General features: G+C 46.4%; 1 long non-coding RNA gene and 1 pseudogene across 1 annotated transcript; one reads left to right on the top strand and one right to left on the bottom strand.

Moving 5' to 3' along the window:
• Nucleotides 1–10227: 10227 nt before the first annotated feature.
• LOC124653868 lies at nt 10228–12792 on the bottom strand. Its single transcript, XR_006988076.1, has 2 exons — nt 12667–12792; nt 10228–12556 (listed from the first exon to the last, which is right to left on the bottom strand). It is a non-coding gene; the product is annotated as an uncharacterized LOC124653868 (long non-coding RNA).
• A 2917-nt stretch (nt 12793–15709) lies between these two features.
• LOC124655922 lies at nt 15710–25094 on the top strand (annotated as a pseudogene).
• Nucleotides 25095–25608: the final 514 nt, after the last annotated feature.

Here is a 25608-nt window from a genome sequence, read left to right as displayed (position 1 = left end):
TCTTTCATGCACTCTAAGGTTATTTAAATATGAACATTGAATTGTGGAGCTTGTTAACTCCGGCATTGAGGATTCGTGTAATCCTACGCAATGTGTTCATCATCCAACAAGAGTGTAGAGTATGCATTTATCTATTCTCGTTATGTGATCAATGTTGAGAGTGTCCACTAGTGAAAGTCTAATCCCTAGGCCTTGTTCCTAAATACCGCTATCGTTGCTTGTTTACTGTTTTATCAGCGTTACTACTGTCGTGTTACTACTCGCTTGTTTACTCGTCCCGGGCAAAGCACTTTTCTCGGTGCCGTTGCTACTGCTCATATATACTCATACCACCTGTATTTCACTATCTCTTCGCCGAACTAGTACACCTATTAGGTGTGTTGGGGACACAAGAGACTTCTTGCTTTGTGGTTGCAGTGGTTGCATGAGAGGGATATCTTTGACCTCTTCCTCCCCGAGTTCGATAAACCTTGGGTGATCCACTTAAGGGAAACTTGCTCGCTGTTCTACAAACCTCTGCTCTTGGAGGCCCAACACTGTCTACAAGAATAGAAGCTCCCGTAGACATCAATGTCGTTGTTGCCACTAGGGATAAAACATTGATGCTATGTCCGAGGATGTAGTTATTGATTACATTACGCACCATACTTAATGCAATTGTCTGTTGTTTGCAACTTAATATCGGAAGGGTTCGGATGATAACTCGAAGGTGGACTTTTTAGGCATAGATGCATGCTGGATAGCGGTCTATGTACTTTGTCGTAATGCCCAATTAAATCTCACTATACTCATCATATCATGTATGTGCATGGTCATGCCCTCTCTATTTGTCAGTTGCCCAACTGTAATTTGTTCACCCAACATGTTATTTATCTTATGGGAGAGACACCTCTAGTGAACTGTGGACCCCGGTCCATTCTTTTACATCGAATACAATCTACTGCAATACTTGTTCTACTGTTTTCTGCAAACAATCATCATCCACACTGTACATCTAATCCTTAGTTACAGCAAGCCGGTGTTGGGGCAAAGTACTTTGATTGTGTTGTGCAGGTTCCACGTTGGCGCCGGAATCCCTGGTGTTGCGCCGCACTACATCCCGCCGCCATCAACCTTCGACGTGCTTCTTGGCTCCTACTGGTTCGATAACCTTGGTTTCTTTCTGAGGGAAAACTTGCTGCTGTGCGCATCATACCTTCCTCTTGGGGTTTGATGCGTGTAGTTGACACGTCCGTTGGGAACCCCAAGAGGAAGGTGTGATGCGCACAGCGGCAAGTTTCCTCGCAAGAAACCAAGGTTTAATCGAACCAAGTAGGAGTCAAGAAGCACGTTGAAGGTTGATGGCGGCGGGATGTAGTGCGGCGCAACACCGAGATTCCGGCGCCAACGTGGAACCTGCACAACACAACCAAAGTACTTTGCCCCAACAAAACAGATGAGGTTGTCAATCTCACCGGCTTGCCGTAACAAAGGATTAACCGTATTGTGTGGAAGATGATTGTTTGCAAGAAAACAAGAAACAAGTATTGCGATAGATTGTATGCGATGTAAAGAATAGGACCGGGGTCCACAATTCACTAGAGGTGTCTCTCCCATAAGATAAAAGCATGTTGGGTGAACAAATTACAGTCGGGCAATTGACAAATAGAGAGGGCATAACAATGCACATACATGACATGATAAATATAGTGAGATTTAATTGGGCATTACGACAAAGTACATAGACCGCTATCCAACGATGCATCTATGCCTAAAAAGTCCACCTTCGAGTTATCATCCGAACCCCTTCCGATATTAAGTTGCAAAACAACAGACAATTGCATTAAGTATGGTGCGTAATGTAATCAATAACTACATCCTTAGACATAGCATCAATGTTTTATCCCTAGTGGCAACAAGACATCCACAACCTTAGAACTTTCGTCACCTGTCCCAGCATTCAATGGAGGCATGAACCCACTATCGAGCATAAATACTCCCTCTTGGAGTTAAGAGCAAAAACTTGGCCGAGCCTCTACTAATAACGGAGAGCATGCAAGATCATAAACAACACATAGGTAATAACTTGATAATTAACATAACATGGTATTCTCTATCCATCGGATCCCGACAAACACAACATATAGTATTACGGATAGATGATCTTGATCATGTTAGGCAGCTCACAAGATCCAACAATGAAGCACAATGAGGAGAAGACAACCATCTAGCTACTGCTATGGACCCATAGTCCAGGGGTGAACTACTCACTCATCACTCCGGAGGCGACCATGGCGGTGAAGAGTCCTCCGGGAGATTAATCCCCTCTCCGGCAGGGTGCCGGAGGAGATCTCCGGAATCCCCCGAGATGGGATTGGCGGCGGCGGCGTCTCGCAAGGTTTTCCGTATCGTGGCTCTCGGCACCGGGGGTTTCGCGACGGAGGCTATTTGTAGGCGGAAGGGCAGGTAAAGAGGCGGCACGAGGGGCCCACACCATAGGTCGACGCGGCCAGGGCCTGGGCCGCGCCGCCCTTGTGTTGCGCCACCTCGTGGCCCCACTTCGACTCTCCTTCAGTCTTCTGGAAGCTTCGTGGCAAAATAGGACCCTGGGCGTTGATTTCGTCCAATTCCGAGAATATTTCGTTACTAGGATTTCGAAACCAAAAACAAGCAGAACAAAGAATCGGCTCTTCGGCATCTTGTTAATAGGTTAGTTCCGGAAAATGCACGAATATGACATAAAGTGTGCATAAAACATGTAGATATCATCAATAATGTGGCATGGAACATAAGAAATTATCGATACGTCGGAGACGTATCAGCATCCCCAAGCTTAGTTCTCGCTCGTCCCGAGCGGTAAAACGATAACAAAGATAATTTCGAAGTGACATGCCATCATAACCTTGATCATACTATTTGTAAACATATGTAATGAATGCAGCGATCAAAACAATGGTAATGACATGAGTAAACAAGTGAATCATAAAGCAAAGACTTTTCATGAATAGTACTTAAATACAAGCATCAATAAGTCTTGCATAAGAGTTAACTCATAAAGCAATAAATCAAAGTAAAGGTATTGAAGCAACACAAAGGAAGATTAAGTTTCAGTGGTTGCTTTCAACTTGTAACATGTGTATCTCATGGATATTGTCAACATAGAGTAATATAACAAGTGCAATATGCAAGTATGTAGGAATCAATGCACAGTTCACACAAATGTTTGCTTCTTGAGGTGGAGAGAAATAGGTGAACTGACTCAATATAAAAGTAAAAAGAATTGTCCTTCAAAGAGGAAAGCATCGATTGCTATATTTGTGCTAGAGCTTTTATTTTGAAAACATGAAACAATTTTGTCAACGGTAGTAATAAAGCATATGAGTTATGTAAATTATATCTTACAAGTTGCAAGCCTCATGCATAGTATACTAATAGTGCCCGCACCTTGTCCTAATTAGTTTGGACTACCGGATCATCGCAATACACATGTTTTAACCAAGTTTCACAATGGGGTACCTCCATGCCGCCTGTACAAAGGTCTAAGGAGAAAGCTCGCATTTTGGATTTCTCGCTTTTGATTATTCTCAACTTAGACATCCATACCGGGACAACATGGACAACGAGATAATGGACTCCTCTTTAATGCATAAGCATGTGGCAACAATTATTATTCTCATATGAGATTGAGGATATATGTCCAAAACTGAAACTTCCACCATGAATCATGGCTTTAGTTAGCGGCCCAATGTTCTTCTCTAACAATATGTATGCTCCAACCATTAAGGTGGTAGATCTCTCTTACTTCGGACAAGACGGACATGCATAGCAACTCACATGATATTCAACAAAGAATAGTTGATGGCGTCCCCGAAACATGGTTATCGCACAACAAGCAACTTAATAAGAGATAAAGTGCATAAGTACATATTCAATACCACAATAGTTTTTAAGCTATTTGTCCCGTGAGCTATATATTGTAAAGGCGAATGATGGAATTTTAAAGGTAGCACTCAAGCAATTTACTTTGGAATGGCGGAGAAATACCATGTAATAGGTAGGTATGGTGGACACAAATGGCATAGTGGTTGGCTCAAGAATTTTGGATGCATGAGAAGTATTCCCTCTCGATACAAGGTTTAGGCTAGCAAGGTTATTTGAAACAAACACAAGGATGAACGGTGCAGCAAAACTCACATAAAAGACATATTGTAAACATTATAAGACTCTACACCGTTTTCCTTGTTGTTCAAAACTCAATACTAGAAATTATCTAGACTTTAGAGAAACCAAATATGCAAACCAAATTAGCAAGCTCAAAGTGTTTCTTCATTAATGGGTGCAAAGTATATGATGCAAGAGCTTAAACATGAGCACAACAATTGCCAAGTATCAAATTATTCAAGACATTTTAGAGTTACTACATGTAGCATTTCCCAATTCCAACCATATAACAATTTAACAAAGAAGAAACTTCGCCATGAATATTATGAGTAATGCCTAAGGACATATTTGTCCATATGCAACAGCGGAGCGTGTCTCTCTCCCATACAGTGAATGCTAGGATCCATTTATTCAAACAAAAACAAAAACAAAACAAACCGACGCTCCAAGCAAAGCACATAAGATGTGACGGAATAAAAATATAGTTTCAGGGGAGGAACCTGATAATGTTGTCGATGAAGAAGGGGATGCCTTGGGCATCCCCAAGCTTAGATGCTTGAGTCTTCTTAGAATATGAAGGGGTGAACCACCGGGGCATCCCCAAGCTTAGAGCTTTCACTCTCCTTGATCATATTGCATCATTCTCCTCTCTTGATCCTTGAAAACTTCCTCCACACCAAACTCGAAACAACTCATTAGAGGGTTAGTCGACAATAAAAATTAACATGTTCAGAGGTGACACAATCATTATTAACACTTCTGGACATTGCATAAAGCTACTGGACATTAATGGATCAAAGAAATTCATCCAACATAGCAAAAGAGGCAATGCGAAATAAAAGGCAGAATCTGTCAAAACAGAACAATCCGTAAAGATGGATTTTATTGAGGCACCAGACTTGCTCAAATGAAAATGCCCAAATTGAATGAAAGTTGCGTACATATCTGAGGATCATGCACGTAAATTGGCTTAATTTTCTGAGCTACCTACAGGGAGGCAGGTCGAAATTCGTGACAGCAAAGAAATCTGAAACTGCGCAGTAATCCAAATCTAGTATGAACTTTACTATCAAAGACTTTACTTGGCACAACAAAAGACAAAACTAAGATAAGGAGAGGTTGCTACAGTAGTAAACAAATTCCAAGACTCAAATATAAAACGAAAATACTGTAGCAAAATAGACACATGGGTTATCTCCCAAGAAGTTCTTTCTTTATAGCCATTAAGATGGGCTCAACAGTTTTAATGATGCACTCGCAATAAATAGTAGTTGAAGCAAAAGAGAGCATCAAGAGGCAAATTCAAAACACATTTAAGTCTAACATGCTTCCTATGAAAAGGAATCTTGTAAATAAACAAGTTCATGAAGAGCAAAGTAACAAGCATACGAAGATAAAACAAGTGTAGCTTCAAAAATTTCAGCACATAGAGAGGCATTTTAGTAACATGAAAATTTCTACAACCATATTTTCCCCTCTCATAATAACTTTCAGTAGCAACATGAGCAAACTCAACAATATAACTATCAAATGAAACATTCTTATCATGAGTCTCATGCATAAAATTATTACTACTCTCCACATAAGCATAATCAATTTTATTAGTTGTAGTGGGAGCAAATTCAACAAAGTAGCTATCATTATTATTCTCATCAAGTGTAGGAGGCATAGTATAATCAAAGAAAATTTTCTCCTCAATGCTTGGGGGACTAAAAAGATCATGAAAACCAGCTTCCCCAAGCTTAGAATTTTCCATATCATTAGCAACAATGGTATTCAAAGTATTCATGCTAATATGTTCCATGGTTTTTTTAATTTTCGCATCAAACCATCCATGTCTTAAATCAGGAAATAGAATAAGAAGCTCATTGTTGTCCATTATGCCTAACTAGTGTAAACAAGAAACAAAAAGATGCAATTGCAGGATCTAAAGGAAATAGCTTTGGGTACTTACAACAGCGAAAATAGCTTAGTAGCCGAGATCCGGAGTGTGAGTACCTTTTACCTTTCCTCCCCGGCAACGGCGCCGTAAAAATAGCTTGATGTCTACGGGAGCTTCTATTCTTGTAGACAGTGTCGGGCCTCCAAGAGCAGAGGTTTGTAGAACAGCAGCAAGTTTCCCTTAAGTGGATCACCCAAGGTTTATCAATCTCAGGGAGGAAGAGGTCAAAGATATCCCTCCATGCAACCCTGCAACCACAAAGCAAGAAGTCTCTTGTGTCCCCAACACACCTAATAGGTGCACTAGTTCGGCGAAGAGATAGTGAAATACAGGTGGTATAAATAAGTATGAGCAAGTGGCAACGGCACCGGAAAAGTGCTTTGCCCAGGACGATAGAACAAGCAGTAGTAACGCAGCGAGTAGTAACGCGATAGAAACAAGTAAACACGCAGCGATAGCGATATTTAGGAACAAGGCCTAGGGATCAGACTTTCACTAGTGGACACTCTCAACTTTGATCACATAACAGAATAGATAAATGCATACTCTACACTCTCTTGTTGGATGATGAACACATTGCGTAGGATTACACGAACCCTCAATGCCGGAGTTAACAAGCTCCACAATTCAATGTTCATATTTAAATAACCTTAGAGTGCATAACGGATCAACACGACTAAACCAAGTACTAACATAGCATGCACACCTGTCACCTTCACATTATGTAGGAGGAATAGATCACATCAATACCATCATAGCAATAGTTAACTTCATAATCTACAAGAGATCATAATCATAGCCTACGCCAAGTACTAACACGGATGCACACACTCGTCACCATTACACCGTGCGAGGAGGAATAAAACTACTTTAATAACATCACTAGAGTAGCACATAGATAAATTGTGATACAAAACACATTGCAATCATAAAGGGATATAAATAAGCACTTCACTACGCCATTCATAACAGGTGAATAAGTATTCTGTGAAATATAGCCTAAGAGACCCACACGGTGCACACACTGTCACCTTTACACACGTGGGACAAGGAGTCTCCGGAGATCACATAAGTAAAACCCACTTGACTAGCATAATGACATCTAGATTACAAGCATCATCATATGAATCTCAATCATGTAAGGCAGCTCATGAGATTATTGTATTGAAGCACATAGGAGAGAGATTAACCACATAGCTACCGGTACAGCCCCGAGCCTCGATGGAGAACTACTCCCTCCTCATGGGAGACAAGCAACGTTGATGGAGATGGCGGTGGTGTCGGTGGAGGAGCCTTCCGGGGCACTTCCCCGTCCCGGCGGCGTGCCGGAACAGAGACTCCTGTCCCCCGGATCTTGGCTTCGCGATGGCGGCGGCTCGGAAGGTTTCTCGTACCGTGGCTCTCGGCATCGGGGGTTTCGCGACGGAGGCTATTTGTAGGCGGAAGGGCAGGTAAAGAGGCGGCACGAGGGGCCCACACCATAGGTCGGCGCGGCCAGGGCCTGGGCCGCGCCGCCCTGGTGTTGCGCCACCTCGTGGCGCCACTTCGACTCTTCTTCGGTCTTCTGGAAGCTTCGTGGGAAAATAGGACCCTGGGCGTTGATTTCGTCCAATTCCGAGAATATTTCGTTACTAGGATTTCTGAAACCAAAAACAGCAGAAAACACAGCAACTGGCTCTTCGGCATCTTGTTAATAGGTTAGTTCCAGAAAATGCACGAATATGACATAAAGTGTGCATAAAACATGTAGATATCATCAATAATGTGGCATGGAACATAAGAAATTATCGATACGTCAGAGACGTATCAGGGTTCCCAACGGACGTGTCATCTACGCGCATCAATGACTCGAGATGCCCTATCGTTGTTGGAGTTACGAAGACAACATGCTTCGGTCCTTCCAGGCCATGGCTGGAGACCACCGGAGGAGGGCGATGTGAAGATTAATAATGATGTTGGCATCAATATAGATGATCATAAAGGAGGTGCAGGAGGGATCGCTCGATCCACTTATGGTTTCTTGGAGCTTGGAGCAAGCCATATCCGGGCATCACTGATCCGATGGTGGCGGAGGCACTTTCGCTTCGGGATGGTGTCATATTTGCTAAGCTTCGTGGGTTCTCGCGAGTGGTGATGGAGTCCGACTATCTAGAGGTTGTCAACGTCTGGAACTCGCACGCGGTTTCTCGCTCTTTAGTAGCACCAGTTCTTTTAGAAATTGAAGGACTAGCTTCATCTTTTATTTCTTTTGTTATTCAACATGTAAGTCGATCCACCAATCTACCAGCTCATCTCTGTGCTAAGCTAGCTTGCTCACAGAATGAGACGAGTTGTTGGATGGATGCAGAACCTAGTTTTCTCGTCACCAGGTGTTGGTGGTGATGATTATTATGAATAAAGGCCCTAAGTTTCCCGAAACGGACTTATGGCTCTCAGGTGCAACGCACCCCCATAGACCAAAAAAATTATAATAATTTAAATAAGTCAATTTTTTTTGAATCTTCCTGGAAATAAAAGATGATCAAGTTTGTATTCGTAAAAAAAATGTTTGGACACGAAATGATTCCCATGGACTCCAGGGCAAAAAAGACAAAATTATGACAAAAATAAAGTGAATAGTACCTGGTCATGGGGCATTCGAGTTTGTTTTTGTACCCAGGATACAATAAAAGTAATTTCCTAGAAAAATATTTTGTTTCAGGTACAATACCTGATCATCTTTGATTTCCAAAAAAAATTAAATTTTTTAAAACTTTTTTTAATTTTCTTTTCAAGTATGGGGGTGCGTTGCACCCGAGAGCTCCTTTGTATTTCCCCTAAGTTTCCCCGCAAAAACAAAGGAAGCAACCGGAACAACCCAAACTGAGTATCTATGTACTATGGATCCTGGATGGACGCCCGGTCGTTGCCTCGTGATCTAGGGCGCGTTTGTCGTCTTGGTTTGCATCGGTCCAGCAATTTTCTGTCCGTTTGGTTGTTTGGGTTCACACGTATTCTTGCATGACACGGGTCTTAAAGCACTTTTGGGATAGGACCTAGAGGATTGCCCAGTTCGGCAGTTTCTAGCGGGTCTATCCCGTTCTCGCCACTCATTAGCTGATCTAGCAAAGAAGGGCACGGCGGCACGCCGCGCCATGTGGTGGCTGGACGATGGTAATTCTTGGCGGTGTTAAATCTTGCAGATTTTAGTATTTTTTCTTTCTTTTTGGAATTGTGTTTGTTCTGGCTTTATTTTAAGGCACAGCAGATTTGATTTTTTTGTGTGTGACATCTTTACATAGATCGATGTGTCTCACAAAGGGCAGATGATTGTGTTTGTAGATGTTAGTATCTGCAGAGTTGGACATGCATTCTTGGCTTCTCCTTTTCCTAGTAGCAGTATGTTGCAGTTTTGGGCGAGGAGAGGCAACCCGTATAGTGACTGTAAGGCCAGCAATAAAATACATAATTTATTTGCACAACTCTTAGGAGAAAATCGTTTTTTCCCATTAATATTGCAAATCCATTTCCCGTGTGACATCAGTTTGTCAGCGGATAGCAAAGCTAAACCTAACTTAATTACACTTACGTATCTGAAAATATTCGAAGGGTGGGTACATCTGTATCTAGTCGAAGCCTCTGTCAACCTAAATTGATTTTGCACACACTTGTCAAATAAGAAGAACATCTCGAGCCTAATTTGCGCTGCTATACATATATTTGCAAAAAGAACCAGTTACTCCGAGTTAGATACATAATATTGCAAAGTTGGCATTACACATGTCTACAATTGAGAAAAAAGATTGGACTATCCACTTCTTTTTCAGAAACCACTAGTTTCACAATCTAAGATATGTCATTAGGTGCAAAATATTATTCAAAAAGTGACCCAAAAGAACTTGCACATATATTCTAACCGGAGGCCTTAAAAGAGATTGAAAGCAAAGTTCCATTATGTGTGTAACCAAGAACTTCCACATATATTGAAAAGACTCCGCGAAAAATGGACCTTAAATATATCAGCTAATGGTTTGCCATAAGAAAATCCAAAAACAAATAGTGAGCACCACAGCTAGTTAGATGAAGTACATAGACATGTAAAGGAACAAATTATGAAAATAAGATCACCTAGAATCAGTTTTGGCCAAATATTATTAAAAGATCAATTAAAGGCGTCTGTGCTCTCCAATTCCAATATTATAAAAGATCTTCATGCTAAAGAGGAACCAATATCTACATAGTCGTACAATTAGACTGGAATTAGAAATCAAAATCAAGGCTGCCTCTCACAGTCTAACAGGTACTGACCTAGATCTTCTGAGCTGCATTATTTCCTTTGATTTGCTCATCTCTGTCACGTGTTCAACAAAGAGAGTAAGTGGCTGAAACTCATTTTTGACCTGTTTAGTCGCAACACTTGCCAAATAATAGAATACATCTCAATCCCTTTCTTTCTTATTAGTGCCAATAACTCATCAACACCACCAAAAATACCACAGGCATCTTGTGATGCTGACGATCGATGATACAACTGCCGCTTCTTGTAAAACTTCTACTTTTTGCAGTACAGTATAGTGTACGCACAAAACAACATGGCTAATGATTATGCATTGATACATGCTCATAAAACAGATGGGAATTTAGCATTCCTTGACTATATTGCAGAAAGTCGGTCACTTGAAAATATAAGCGTTGTAAGTAGATGTACATGCATGCTTGATGTCAAAAAAAAAACATAAGTGTCCACCGACTGTTTTTCATAATATAGTGGTACTGACAGATAAGGGGTTAAATAACTCATCCTCCCTTGGTTGACTTGCTTGTGAAGTAGGCAAGTTCAGTTCATAAGCAAAGCAGATAAGTAGAAGTCGAAAAGTTACTCCACTTAAGTAGATTGGCAGCATACATTAGTATTATGTACATGCATGCTTGATGTAAAAAAAAAGTGTCCACAGACTGTTTTTCATAATATAGTGATAGTGACAGATAAGGGGTTAAATAACTCAAATTAATTGCATGTATTGTGTTTATGGGTGATAATAAATGAATATAAAGTACCTGAATATTTAGAAGGTACCTCTTGGTCAACCAAAATGAAGTCCAGCTCAAACAAATTTTGGCCAACCCTTATGTTCCCAGATTTGAGATGGCATGCAAAGTGATCTTCCATTGAAATCCTTGAGGTAACAGATCCTTCGCCAAAGATGTCTGCATGGCTGCTCTTCTATTGCACCTGCAAGAAAATATGTTCACGAATGGTGGACAGGAACAATGGTTACCAAATGCAGCTCCAATAATGGAAAAATCAAATATAAATTGGTCAATTAAAATAGATGTTGGGGAAAGGAGCAACCTAGGCCAAGGCATAGACCCAAATAATAAGGGAACCATTAAGAAGAAATGGAATAGTGACCTAGGCTGATGATTAGATCGAAAAAATAGGGATTCAGTAAGAAGAAAGGAAATAAGTCGCGCACGATGGAGGATCTACCTCATCCTCTAGAAGGGGTTCCTATTGGCATACAATAACACCTTGCAAGATTGGCAGCTGAGGATGACACAGAGAGTAAATACCTAGGAAGGCAAATCAGAAGAGGGGGGCAGTACAGGTACCCTAAAAAAGAGGAGACCGTTTAACGCAAATAGCTGAAGGGGGAACACGAAGCCTGGGTGGTCCCCTCCTCGCTGTTGACTGGCCATGGAGGAACCTGACAGAGCAAATCACCTGGCTGCATTGTATAAGGAACTATGATACTTTATCTCCGTTTTTGACAATGTATGGAAAACTAAGAGCGCCCATTGAAAATTGAACTTTTTGATATGACGCATTTACACTTGAAGATGGCGAGAATTAGTAGGGCCATGACTATAATCTAATTAAAGAAAGAGCTGAGGCATAACCATGTTTTTAATTTTATAACTCAATATTACATGCTCGGAGAAATTACTTAGTTTTATTCTCCGTTGGTGTGCCGAATCGATCCTCCTACATTCAACTTTAAGTGCTTTCACAACTTCACAGCCTCAATGGCCTACCATTCTACTACCAACTGTTTTGGAACCTGGTAACAATATTTCTCAATAAGTGTGGGGAGAAACAATTGAGTTTGCTCTTTGTTATTCTATCAAATCCAATTTCTTGTATGTCACCTCATTTATCTTGCTGAATAAACATGTCTGCCCATACATGGTAATCAAATGTTATTACACTATGACATAGTACACAACAACAATATATGGTGTATGTGCTCACCTAGGATTAATAGCCCCATTTGTAAGATAAAAACCAATGAAAGAGAAGTGAACATAAAATGGAAACCCCCACTCACTATTGAACAAGTCTTTATTTAGGCACAACCAAAATGACAATCGAAAGGACATGGAAGAGAAGGTACCTGCCATCATCTGAAAAAGAACACCCTAAAAATGGAGGATAAACAGAGCCAATGGATATAGTCAAAGAGGGATCAGTGGAATTAGTAGCACCGGGATCACCTAGACAGAACAACAAAGACAACCCACTTAAATTAATTGGAAGCCCAAAAAAAAAAATAGAGACGAAAAGCAAAGGAACACATGCACCATTGTCATATCCAACAGGTCACCTGTCGAGACGGAGTTAAAATTTAAATCCTGGTGCGCTTGATGCCAGTAGGAGGCCGAGTGCGCAAACAATTCGGTGCCGACCGCAACAGTTGCGCCGCCCAATGGCCTCCTGGTGCTTGGGAGAACGCCACTGCAGAACAAATTTGCAAAAATCATGGGAGAAATATTAACTGATGTGGAGCTATCCAAGAAACCATCACACATATTGAAAAGGTTGTCAATGGCTGGAATACATAAGCGGATCAGGGAGTCGCCCGTCAGCAGCAAAATCAGAAAACTCACCATGAAAGATACCCCAACTGCCGATGCGTGCGCCCCGCGTATGGAGTAAGTAGGCACAGGCTGTGTAGCTATGGTAAGCAGCTGCAAACGGGCAACACCGGGCCTGCCGCAAGTGCCGCTCGGGTGCTCCGATCTTCAGGTTTTGGAACACGCTCCGCGCGCGGAGGAGAGCCCGGCGGCATTGGCTGCGACTGCGACTTCGTAGCGGCCGAGCGAAGTCTATACCGAGCCCAAGGATGGTGCCTGAGTGCTCAATCGCCGCCTCCATATCCTGGCCTTGTTCCTCCTCTCCCCTATAATTTGAGATACGACAATTAAAATTTGCAAAAGAGGCGCATCATATTGGATATAGGTTCGGTACATAGACAGTAGAGGAGGTGCCACCTCCACGAAGCCTTCCCTGTCGACGGCCAGCTCCCACGACCGCGCCGCTGCCGTCCACCACCAAGCAGGGGAGAGAGAAGGGGGCGCCGTCGCTGACCGGTCTACGCCCATCGGCGCAAATAAGTATGGCGAGGAGAGGGGAGGAAGGAGCGGAGGGGCAGGCCCGGCGGCATCTTGGCCTCCTCCGGCGGCTCTCTCATGGAGGAAGACCTTGGCCAGGGAGAGAAGCTCCCATGGGAGACCGGCGGAGGTGCAGATCGAGGGAGAGGAGGCTCCTTTCCGCGCCGCCATCCAAGAGAGGAGGACGTCCAGCTCCTCCACGCCGCCATCCGACTCGTGAGGCAGAGGGCCGCGTCCAGCTCCTCCTCCGCTATTCCAACCGGCTTAGAAAGGAGAGGAGCTTCTTCTCCGCGTTGCCGACGACCTTGGTAGGGAGAGGGGCGTGTGCCGCGCTGATGGCTGGAAGAGGGCGGCAGCTAGGCGGAGACAACGTTGGCGGCGACTGCGGCTCCACAGGAGTAGATCAGAGATGAGAGAATAGGTGGGGCCAGGAAAATAAACCAGGACCGGAAAAGATGTTGGATAGAGGCGAGTGGTACGTGTCGAGGGAGGATACATGCATCGTGACACCAATCAATGTAGAGCTACCGATTTTTCTAGATCTAGCACCGCTTTGTTTAGAATCCCCACAAGGGCCCGCCACTATCCCAGCAGCATCATGGCTATGGACACCAACGCAGCTCCACCAGCAAAGGAAAATGAAGAAAGTGTGTAGGAAAAAAAATTGAAGTCAACAACAATAATGCTACATAGCACCGAACTGTACCAGGAAAGAATCAATGAAGATCAATCTAACCAGAAAACACACACGTATCAGCTGGGTGTTAATCCCAAAAGAAAAAAAATCAAAAATCTGAGAAAAAACGAAGTTGTTAAGGTTTAATATAGTAGTTATGATGCAGCGGTGCATGTGCTTTTGCTTATGCTCACTCTCCCTTAACTACTTCACATACCCTCTCTTCAAATCAATACAAATATATTTTAAATTAAAATAAGATGTACACAAAAAAATTGCATGGCGATGATATGAATCAATTTGCACAATCGATTTTGAATTTTCGTCAGTCGTAAATCATTAATTTCGTATATAAAATTTTAAGCGAATTTTGGATCGGTTCGGGGTCTGCGGTTTGAAAGGCACCTTTTTTTTGGATGTTTCACTGACTGCTTCAAAGAGAAGACCGTTTTCGTCCTGCCCGCTCCCGCGAGCGGCAGGGCGAAACCCTAGCGCCGCCTCCTCCTCCCACCCTCCGCCTCCTCCTCCCTCCCTCGCCGCCGCGCCAGGCGTCGCCGGGCAAAGCCCCGGGGCGCCGGCGGCGGCGAGGCCTCTCCTTCCCCCTCGCGTGGCGGCGCGGGCCGAGGCTATCGCCGGGGGCGCCGTGCTAGTCGGGGGGCGCGGTGGTGCGGCGGCTCGTCCGCGGTGTGGAGGCCCCAGGTGCTGGGCGTGCTCGTGACGGCGGCGGCGCTCCGGTGTGGTCGACGGCGGGCGACGCGCGCAGGGTCCAGATCGATCTGCGGGGGCCCGTCTCCGACCCGACGCGGGGGCGTGCGCGGCCTTGGCGGCGCGGCTGCTCCGGGCGGCGATTCTGACGAGGCCAGCAAGGTGGTCTTCTGGCTGCCGTGTGCAGGGCCGGGCAGGGGCCCCGGGCCCTTGTGCTTGCCTGCCTCCGTCCCAGATCCATGACGCTGGCAGCCAAGGGGGCTGTTTTTCATCGATCTGGAAGGGGATCCCCTCGCCGGCATCTCCGGTCTCCGGAGACCTCACGGCGGTGAAGACCGGGGCTTTTCAGTTCGTAGGGCTGCCTTGCGTGGTTCCCAGGGCGGCGGCTCTGGACGGTGGGTGGCGGCGTCGACCGGTAGGCGGGTGGCGCTCGCTGGTGTTGGCTGGTCTTCTCGGTCGTGTGGACGGCGAGGAGCCGGCGGAAGTCTTGTCGCGGCGTAGCGGTGCCCTGGCGCTCTCTATGTCTGTTTGTTGATGTCTCCATGGCTCTTCTTCTCCGCGCCAGATCCAGCTCAGATGGTCCTCGGACGGTCTGATCCGCATCCGTGCGAGGCGTGCAGGTGGTTTTCCGGGGGAAACCCTTGGCTGGCTTTGTCAGCCACATCCGCGACGACGATTCCGGTTGCCGTTCTCCTTCTTGAAGGGCGGATGAGGTTACCTTACCTCTCCCTTCCCCTCCACCCCGGGTGAAAACCTAGGCTTTGGCCAAGCAACGACGGCGCTCCGCGTCGTTCTCCTCCTTGGAGGCGCCGCTTTTGGATGGGGGGACGGAGGGGTCGACAGTATGGAGTGTTTGACGATGGTGCGGTGTGGGCATGGTGTTGGCAAGGTCGGAGGCGCTTCCCAGCAAGTTCAAAGCTTTTTGGGGTGCTAAACCACCTCTCTGTCCTGTGATTGCTGGTGGGTCGACACCCTCGAGCCTGGGTGAGGAGGAAGGGTCCCTCCTCCGGCAGCAGCACGGCGAGGTGGTCTTTGAGCCGGTTCTTCATCCTTTTGGCGCTGGTGCTTCTCCTCTTCGCTTGGCCCATGTCCCTCCCGTCCGTGGCAGTTCTTTGTCGCTTGTGCAAGGTGGTGTTTTGATGGAGCGGCTTCATGGAATTCGGTTCCGAGTGCCAATGTGCAGTCTCCTCCTCAGCAGAGGTTGGGCAGTCTAGGGACGCAGGTTAATTCCTGCCAATGTCCAAATCTGCACTGGATGCGCAGGGGCGCTCTAGGCCTTGCTGCTGTTGCTTCGGCCCTGCTTGCGGCGCCCGGTGCTTTTAGTTCCTATAGGGCTTTGCTTTTCTTTTAATCTTGTTCAAGTGCGTGTAAGCAACACCGTTGTATCCTAGCCGGTTGAGGACTTTATTAATTTACTAGGACAAAACCCGTGCGTTGCTACGGCTCACATGTTAATATTCTCGAAGGCGAGTCCAATTTACAATTCAAAAGAAACTAACAATGCAGAAATGTTAATATTAATAGCTTTGAGATAGACAATAAAATTCATCCCAGATATATTTAGCTCACGGCGCATGTGTCAATTAGACAAACCATAGTATTTTCAAAGTAAATCATGTATATTAATCGGTGGAGATGGACTTCAGGGAGCATGCGGGACTAAAATCAACTGTATCAGGTTTTGTTAACGGAAAAACGAGCTAGCCCAAGAAAACAAACAAAAAAATAATAAAAGAAACTCTTTTAATAAAAAAAAAGAGGCAACCAACCGACCAGGCCAAGCCTTGCCCAGCCGTAGGCCACCTTTTCCACCCCAGCAAAAAAAACCCTGCCACCCTTTTTCCGCCCAAATCCACACCCCGTCGCCGGTTTCTTTGCAGAAAACCCCCTTCCCTTTTGTTTTCGCCGCTCGGTCCTCCCACCTCTCATCTCTCTCCCTTCATTCTCTAGCCCCGAGCCCCGTCCTCTGTGCCTCGCTCCTGCACGGAGACCGCCACCGCGGCCTCCTTCGATCCGCACACAACCTTGTCGCGCCTCGTCTCCCCTCCTCTTCGGCCCGACGTCGCGCGCCTCCACCGTCCTGCGCGGCCCTCGCCCTCATCAGGCTCCAGTCGCCGCCCTATGCCCGAAGGCTCCGCCTCCGCCTCTGATGCTCGGCCTCTTGCGCAGCTTCCCTAGCCACGTGCCGCCCGTCATCGACGTCCTGCTTCGGCCAGCGCTCGCCACGACGCCCGAGGCTCCTCTGTTTGTTCGACTTTTGTTTTTCTTTCCATCTCTCAGGCAAAGCTCGTGCTCTCCTCTGACTTCAGTTTTCTTCCCATCTCTTGCCTTCCTCCTTCGCTCTTGATCGGGCGTCGCGCCGCCACCCTCAGCAACTTCTCTCCCAATGGCTTATGGGGAAGTTAATTTCCTTTGTAATTAGATCTGGTGGCTTGTTGATTACATGATGCTTGATGTATTTAAACCGGCTGAACTCCTTGTAATGTAGCGAGGTAGGACTATCAAGCATAGATAATCAATAGGTATCACAGCTTTTGGACGGGACACAATTCAGGAGAAGCTTGCGGCCCATCGATGCATTGAGTCAACACGACGGAAATGACGGGGAACCAGATACTCGATGGGCGTTTCTATTTGAACCGTTTTTTAACTTGCGGTGGCAGAGTGAGTAATAAAATTGTTAAGACAAGTTTAGTAATAAAATTGTTAAGACAAGTTTTGTAGAACAGAGGAAGTGCAAAATGGAGTTACACCTGACGTAGACACAAAAATTGTATAAAACTAAGTTACATAAAACATGAAAAATGGCTGAAATTGCATAAAAGATTTAGACTAATAATACATGCATAACATAATGTATAAGTTTAATCATTTATCCTTTTTCTGAAAAATCAATTGATGTAGGGTGTTTGGTATACTACTATTAGCTAGCATCCTTTAGCTAGGTGATGAGATTATTAAAATCAGAGGACTCACATGCATAAAACAAAGGTAAGTAAGCAGCCTCCTCTGAATAAGAGGAAGTGGCGATGAATACACAAATTGCCTCCTCAAGTGGTAACCGGATAAGGTTATCTTCTTCTCCAAAGAAGAGCGCGGCCAGGGTGCGGACGCGGGAGCTCTCGCCCGCGTGTGACGAGGAGCAGCAGCCAGCTCCCCCCGCTGGTCCGCGTCGGACCCGGTGCGGCAGGGGCCGAGCGCCCCCTTGCAGGGGCAGGCCGCGGAACCGCGCTCCGTGTCCCCTCCCGCCGCACGATCAATGGCGAATTTTGCCTTCTTCTTCGTTGTTTACTTCCCATCTAATTCCTTTCTCGTTGTTCTTGGTGCGCGTTTCTTTAATTTTCCTCCTTTAATTCCCCACTTTCTCCGGCCGGGATCCTTTTCCTTCGTTTAATTCCCTCATTTAATCGGGTCCCCCAGCAGCGTTCAATTCCTGCGTTCCATCTTTGCTGACACTTTTTCCAAATCAGCTTGTTATAATCCAGAAAATTTAGGCATATAAACCGGTGGAACCCGTTATAGGCGAGCGATGTGGGACTATTGACACCAAATATCCGTTCGTGAGCCAGCGCTGTGATATTTTGACCCAAAAAAAAGCCCATGGTCTTGTTTGAGATCTCGACCCATAGCGGCCGGGCGAGCGTGGTGCGTGCACGGCGGGTGGAGTCTGCCGGAGAGAAAAAGAAGGAACGAATCACGCGCGGCAGAGCAGTTCTGAAAAACTAAAACGAACCGGTACGGTGGCAACTTATGTATGTATTATGCGATTTGGTGGGAGGGCAAAACGGTCTAGAAAAAAGCGTTGACGAAACTTTTTGGCAGAAACCTTACTCCTTTATTATTAGGTATAGAAAGTCGGGCTCTGTGGGCCTTTTATTAAAAAAAAAGGCACCTTTTTTCCCATTGACACCCCGCACCGCCGCCAGCCCGCCACCAGTTCTTCCCCCATCGCCCGCCGGGTCGCCTCCCCGGTGCCCGGCGCTGCCTCCCGATTCCCCACTGTGCCTCCGACCCAATCCCCCGGTGCCGCTTCAGCTTGCTTAGTAACCCACGGTCAGCCCCGTGCGTGTCAATCCATGGCAACCGCCGGTCAGCTCCGTGCACGGCAACTGCCGATCGTGGAGACGGTGGTTCTGAAGCGGGGCAGCGTAGGTGGCGCTGGTGTAATACAGGACAGCACAGAGTCCGACGTCCGGAATCTGGTGCTCGGATCCGCTACCTTGGCTGGTTCAGGAAGTATCGACATTCGAATTAGTAAGTCCTTGTTTGTTTCAACATCCAATCGTTAAATAGGTTTCACAGCTTGATTTACGTATTTGAAGCCATCAGTGAATATCATTACATATTTATATACCCTTTAATTTGTAGAAGTCCAATGTTCAAATTCAATACGGAAATCTTAGAAAGCCATTCTTGTGAACTGAATTTGTACAAACAATAGTTTCCAACCCAGCCAAGCCTGCTTCTATATGTTGTTCATACTAAACAGAAGCTCGGCAGCCTTTTCAGACAGAATGCTCTGTTTTGCTGAAAATTTTCAGAAACTGGAAAAGTACATCACGAATGATGTACATGTCATACTTGTTCTACTTGGCCATTGCTGTCATCTTGACGCCAATGGAAGGGCACAAAGCCTAAGAGCATCTCTCGCGTCCCCCAAAGGTTTTTGGGGCGCGCCGGACGTATTTTCGTCCCCAGTCGTGCGCCCAATACGGTGTCCGGCGTCCCAAGCCCATCCCCGCTCCACAGGGGACGCTCCGGGCACGCCGGACACAGCGAGAAGCGAGGCGGAGAGTGGCGGGCCCGACGCGTCATTGACACACGAACGGCGCCCAACCGCAGCGACGGTGCAGTTTCCACAGAGGCGCAACGACACGTCTCGTTGCTTAGTGCCACTGCTCCCTCGCCTCCCTCCGGCCTATAAAGAGGGGCGCTCTCGCATCGTCCCTCACACACAAACCCTAGCACCTCTCTCCCCAACCCTAGCCGCCACCATCTCCAGAGTCGAGGGCCATTCCATGGCAGGTAGAGTCCGAGGTCGCGGCCGTGGCCGCGGCTGTGCTGGAGCAGCAAGGCCTGCACGGTCGCCGTCGCCTGCGCCGTCGTCATCTTCCGAGGGGGAGTGGGAGTTCGAGTTCATCTTCTTCCTCAATGGCGACCCACTCGGCATCTAGAGGCTGCCGGACAAGTTCGCCGAGTTCGTCGCCGGCAACGAGCTGGCCGCGCTGCAGCTACGGGAGGCTGGCTGCGGCTTCTGCCGGTGGCCGGCGGACGTGCTCTTCGACTGGCGCGGCAAGATGTACCTCCACACCGGCTGGGAGAAGTTCGCACGCTTCCACGACCTCCAAGCCGGCTGCGTGCTCAACTTCTGCTACCAAGGCGGCGAGGAGATGAGGTGAAGGTGTTCGACGACACGTCCTGCCGCCGGCACTACCACGGCGACGACGAAGAGGACGACGATTGAACACGCCGAGTGTTCTTTCTTCACAGCGAAAATGGCCACGGAGGTTTCTATATGTTCTCCCTGCATAGGACCTGAGAGTGTTCTTTCTTGGCAGCGAACATACGAAATCTGTGAGGCCAACACTAGTTAGGTTTCCACATTTTGCAATGTTTTAACTATGTATTAGTTTGTGTAAACCATGTTCCAAATTATGTATTAGTTTGTGTAAAACCATGTTTCCAATTATGTATTAGTTTGTGTAATGTTCCTCCTCTCTACTGAAATGAAAATGCAAAAAAAAAGAGTATTTTAATGTAAAAACAAGTTTGGGGAAAAGAGTATTTTAATGTAAAAACAAGTTTGGGGGCAGCAACGTCCCCAAACGCGGCACGAAGAAAAAGCGTTCCCCAAACGCTCGATCTGGCGCCGTTTGGAGAACACTTTGGGCGACGGAGATGCTCTAACATGCCAGGTCCCCAATGAGAGATGTATTGAGTGTAGGGTGTAGTCGTTGACAGCAGAGCAGGTGACAGTCACCATTCTCAAGCTTGAGCTATTATGCCATCCAACTGTTTCTGCATACGCTAAATACATTTCTAAGATCAGTACTTCAGTAGCAGAATCCTGTGAGGCTATACAGCATGAGCATTTCTCTGCTCGGAAAAATTCAGAAAGATGTGTCTCTGCTCTGTTGCCAGTGAAGCTATTTGGAAACAGAAAAATACAAGTGTTACTTTTCTCATGGCAATCATTAGATATTAATGATAATTTTTGAAATACTAAGACGAAAAAAGAAATCTGAGATGAGTACAAGCATCCATCCATGCCAAGGCTATAAAAGAGGAACATCTTGCTAAATTCCAGCTACCATTGGGTACTGAGATTCACATTTGTCAGTTTGAACGTTGCCCCGTGTGCAAAACGTGCAGAACGTTGTCAGTTCTTTGCATGGCTTGCACTTCAAGATAGACTTTGGACGGCAGACCGGTTGCAAAAGAGAGGGTTGCCTAATTGTGGCCTTTTTCCTCTTTGCAAAAGAACCGAGGGACCTATTGTTCACCTCCTTGTCCATTGCCGGTACACCCATAGGCTTTGGGTCTCCTCAAGGATTGGCTCGGCCTCTACTTCATTGATCTTCAACAATGGCCTACAATGACGCTTGACGAGTGGTGGCTAACCATGACCGGCTCCTCCTCCCCAAACCGTAAAGCCATCGCATCCCTTGTCCTCCTCGCATGTTGGGAAGTATGGAATGAGAGAAATGCTAGATTGTTTCGAAACAAACATATGCCGCCAACGGTAGTTCTAGCAAATATCAAGAGGGAGTTAAAATTATGGGTGGCCGCAGGCGCCAAACGTGTGATTGTTTTGATTCCGGGATAGTAATGCGGCTTGTAATTATTTCTTGCAATTTTTGCAACTCATGCAAAATTGTAAAACTTCTTCTTAGTTAATAGAATGAGGCAAAGCTTTTGCCTCCGTTTCAATTTTTTTTTTGCTTGGACCAGTCATTCTCTGAAAACTTTTCGCCGCTCAACGTCTACTACTCCCTCTGACCCTAAATACTCGTCGTATGTTTAGGAAAAATATAGGCTAAAATGTGTCTAGGTTCATTGAACCTGCGACAAGTATTTTAGACCGCAAGGAGTACTACATGTGCCGCATTTACCTTACCATCCAGGAACCTCAAGCTATGATGAATGAAAACATGGTCTAGTGAAGCAGATCAGTAGGCTGTTGCCCTAATGATGCCCCTGTATATTAATAAGAATATTAATTATCCAGTGATTACTGTTAAGAAACTATCTTCATGATTTCTGAATTATTAACTTTTGTTATGTTGTAAAGCATAAATAAAACATCTAGAATTTCCAAGATCAGCTTCTGCTCAGTAAAATGCGGTGGTCCGTCTCTGTTTAATCAGTCATTTCTTGTTACTAATTAATCATCTGGACTCTGATAATGTTTTCAGTAAATCTCTTTTATTTTAGAATGAATCAACTTCTGATAATGTTTCTACTGTCATAGTCTCGTTAATTATCTATGTCCTGGACTCTGATGATGTTTTCTTAAGGGGAAATTTTGAACCATGCCACCGCAAAGGTGTACCTATGAAGTATTCCATTGCATGTGCCAGTGACATGTGAACATTCAACCCCGACAACATGTCCTACTCACAGTCAGTAGTATTTTTCGAAGTTGCAAATTTTATAGTGGCATGGTTCCAATTTTTCCTCCCTTTTTGTAAGAAAAGTCTGAATAGCGCCTTTTTTTACATTAACAGAACAGGTTTACAAATCAGAAGCACTGGTACAAGGTGAACAGCATATCAACTAAATAATTTCTGAATCAGGATACTGTAGTTCTGTTTTCTTGTACTGTACCACTGTTGCTGCCTTACCGGTATTCGACAGTAAAAAATTATGGACTAATGGTGTTTATACTTCTTTCAATTTCTTTTACTACAGTGTGCGTCTCCATTGGAAAAGCTAAGTTTCCTTGGTGCGAAACAAAACTTTGGATACGCTAGAGTGTACTGCATACAAATCTGTTCTACGGAGTAATTGACTTTGTTGGAAGAAGGAGCAAAAGATTCAGTCGACTCACTTCATATCATCCCCTGATAGTTCTTCTCTTTGCAACTTTGTAAGTCGTCCGCTTTCTTGATTCTAATTTGTTGGAGTGTTGAGTTAGTGTAGCAGTAGTACTTTGGTAGAATCTAGAGTATTCTAAGTAATGTTGGAGACTTGGAGTCTTATTATAATAGTAGTGTCCTAAGTGAGTCCAGAACATTTTATTGGAGTGTTGGAATCTGAGTTAGTATCTTAGCAAAGTGTGGAGTATTCCAGGGAGTGTTGGTATAGTAGTAGTGTCTAGATTATACTAGTGTACGAGTGAAGATGTAAGCGTAAGTTGAGCTATATATAAGAGGGTGTGGAGGCCCAAGGGACTACTCGGTTTCGTTCCTGCTAGCCGCCACAAACAGTGCCATTGTCTAACCACTACCGAGCGAACAAGTTCTTCGTTCGATAAATAAAAACACCATCGAGTTGTAGACACCCAGACAGCGGGAGGCCGCATCAGGTGCTCTGCGTGGGCTGCGGCCATCTCGCACAGCGATGTGAGTTGTGTGAGATCAGCGGTTGCTCACGCAGGAAGAAAGAAGAGCATGGAGGTCAATTTGGTTAGAAGGAAGAGAAGAGGAGGCAGATCCGTGGTAGAGAGAGTTGGATCTGTGAGAGGGGGAGATATTAGAGGCACGCGGTGGAGCTGTTTTTGTGGTGAGGCAGCCGAGTCGGAGAGGTGGAAGCCATGTGAAGGTTAGGAGAGTGTGGATAGCTGACCGGTGAGGTGAGACGGTTGTGACTCTGTAAGAGCTTTTGTTGAGGTGAGGCAGCTGCTGTGTTGAAGAGGTGGAAGACATGTGAGGTCAGGAGAGTGGGAGTGGGAATAGCTGACCGGTGAGGTGAGGCGGCTGTGGCTCTGTAGGAGTTGCTGAGGCAGCCGCGTCGGAGAGGCGAAAGACATGTGAAGGTTAGTAGAGCGTGGATAACTGGCCGGTGAGGTGAGGTGACTGTGGCTGTAAGAGCCGTTGTGTTGGAGAGGTGGAAAACATGTGACCGGTGAAGTGAGGCAGCTGTGGCTCTACAGGGGCTGTTGTTGAGGTGAGGCAGCCCTGATTCTGTGGGAACCAGATTTGAATGATGCACAAGCCGATGATGGATGGCGTGTGGCACCTACGTTGTAGGCACAAGTGTGAGAAGGTGCATGGTTGGAGAGGCAATGGTGGCCAAACACAAGTGGGGTTGGAGCTGGCTAGCTTGATGCACAGTGATGGTTATGGATTGCATGAAGCAGAGCTTGGATGGTCGGAGTTGAATGGGCGCTTAACGACCAAGGAAGGAAGAGCTATAGTAAAATGCTCACAGGCATCGTTGTGTGCTTGAAATATAGATGCATTGTAATTGTAGCAAGATGGCCATGATGTTTGACCCATGCCCATCTTGAGGGGGAGTGTTGGAGTGTTGAGTTGGTGTAGTAGTAGTACTCTGGTAGAATCTAGAGTATTCTAAGTAATGTTTTTTTATTGGAGTGCTAGAATCTGAGTTAGTATCTTAGCAGTCTGGAGTATTCCAGGGAGATCGACTCACTTTACTTGGTGGATTATATGCTTGCCCAGGGAACGCTCAAGGCGGCGACGGAACTGAAGCGTTTCGGCAATGACTGGATCGAGTTCGGCTGGGTGAAAGACCTCACTGTCGCTGGCTAGAGTGGCATCATCGGCGGCCAGGGCGTTGCCTCCCTGCCCTTCAACAAGTGCCCCATCCGAAAGGACTGCAAAGTCCTCCCCACCGTGAGTCCAATTTCATTACACGTACACTCGCATATATCAAATTCGATCTCGTGTGCACTAACCCTAAAAAAGCACCGATCGAAATGGGATGCAGAGCGTTCTGTTCATGAACAATCAGAACACGGTGGTGCGCAACATCATATCTGTGAACAGCAAGTTCTTCCACATCGTGCTGCTGCAGAACAACAACACGAAGATGATCTACCTCTGGATCAGCGCGCCAGAAAACAGCCCAAACACGGATGGCACCCACATCCTTAGCACCGGTGTGATCATCGCTGACACCCACATCAGCACCTGCGACGACTGCATCTCCATCGGCTAGGGGAACGACAACATCGACATCGCACGCGTCCACTGCGGCCCGGGCAATGGCATGAGTGTCCGCAGCCTTGGACGCTACGTCGACGAGGGGGACGTCACTCACATCCACGTCAAGGATATGACCTTCGAGGCACAATGAACGGTGTCCGGATCAAGACATGGGAGAACTCACCCACCAACACCAAGAGCGGAGATCTCTGCCAAAAACGCCTCTCGGGTCGCCCCCTCCAGGCGACCAGGGAGGCGAAACCCTAGTCGCGCCGCCGCCGCCTCCCCCAGCCGTCCTCTTCCTCCTCGTCGCCCCTAGAGGCGCCGCCGGGCTAAGCCCGCGACGCCGGTGAAGGGGCGGCGGGGATCTGGGCCCTCGCCCCGCGCGGAAGATCGGTGGAGGAACTCCGCGCCGGGTTCGCCGTGGCCGGCGGGGCTGCTCGGTGGCTCTTCCGTCGCCGTTGGCCGGCCTCGGGCCTAGCCGGAGGTAAGGGAGGGTGCCGCCGGCGGCGTCCTCGGAGGGGGCTCGGACCTCGGGCGGCGGCCCCGATCCGGTGGACGGCGCCGGCTCGCGGCGAGCGGTGGCCGTGAGTGCTTGCCCTCCTCTCCGGTCGTGCGGACGGCGGAGGGTGGCGGGCGTCCGGTGTGGCCGGGAGCTGCCGCCG

This window comes from Lolium rigidum, chromosome 5, assembly GCF_022539505.1.
Source record: "Lolium rigidum isolate FL_2022 chromosome 5, APGP_CSIRO_Lrig_0.1, whole genome shotgun sequence".
Lineage (NCBI taxonomy): Eukaryota > Viridiplantae > Streptophyta > Magnoliopsida > Poales > Poaceae > Lolium > Lolium rigidum.
This window is presented reverse-complemented; position numbering and strand designations above follow the sequence as displayed.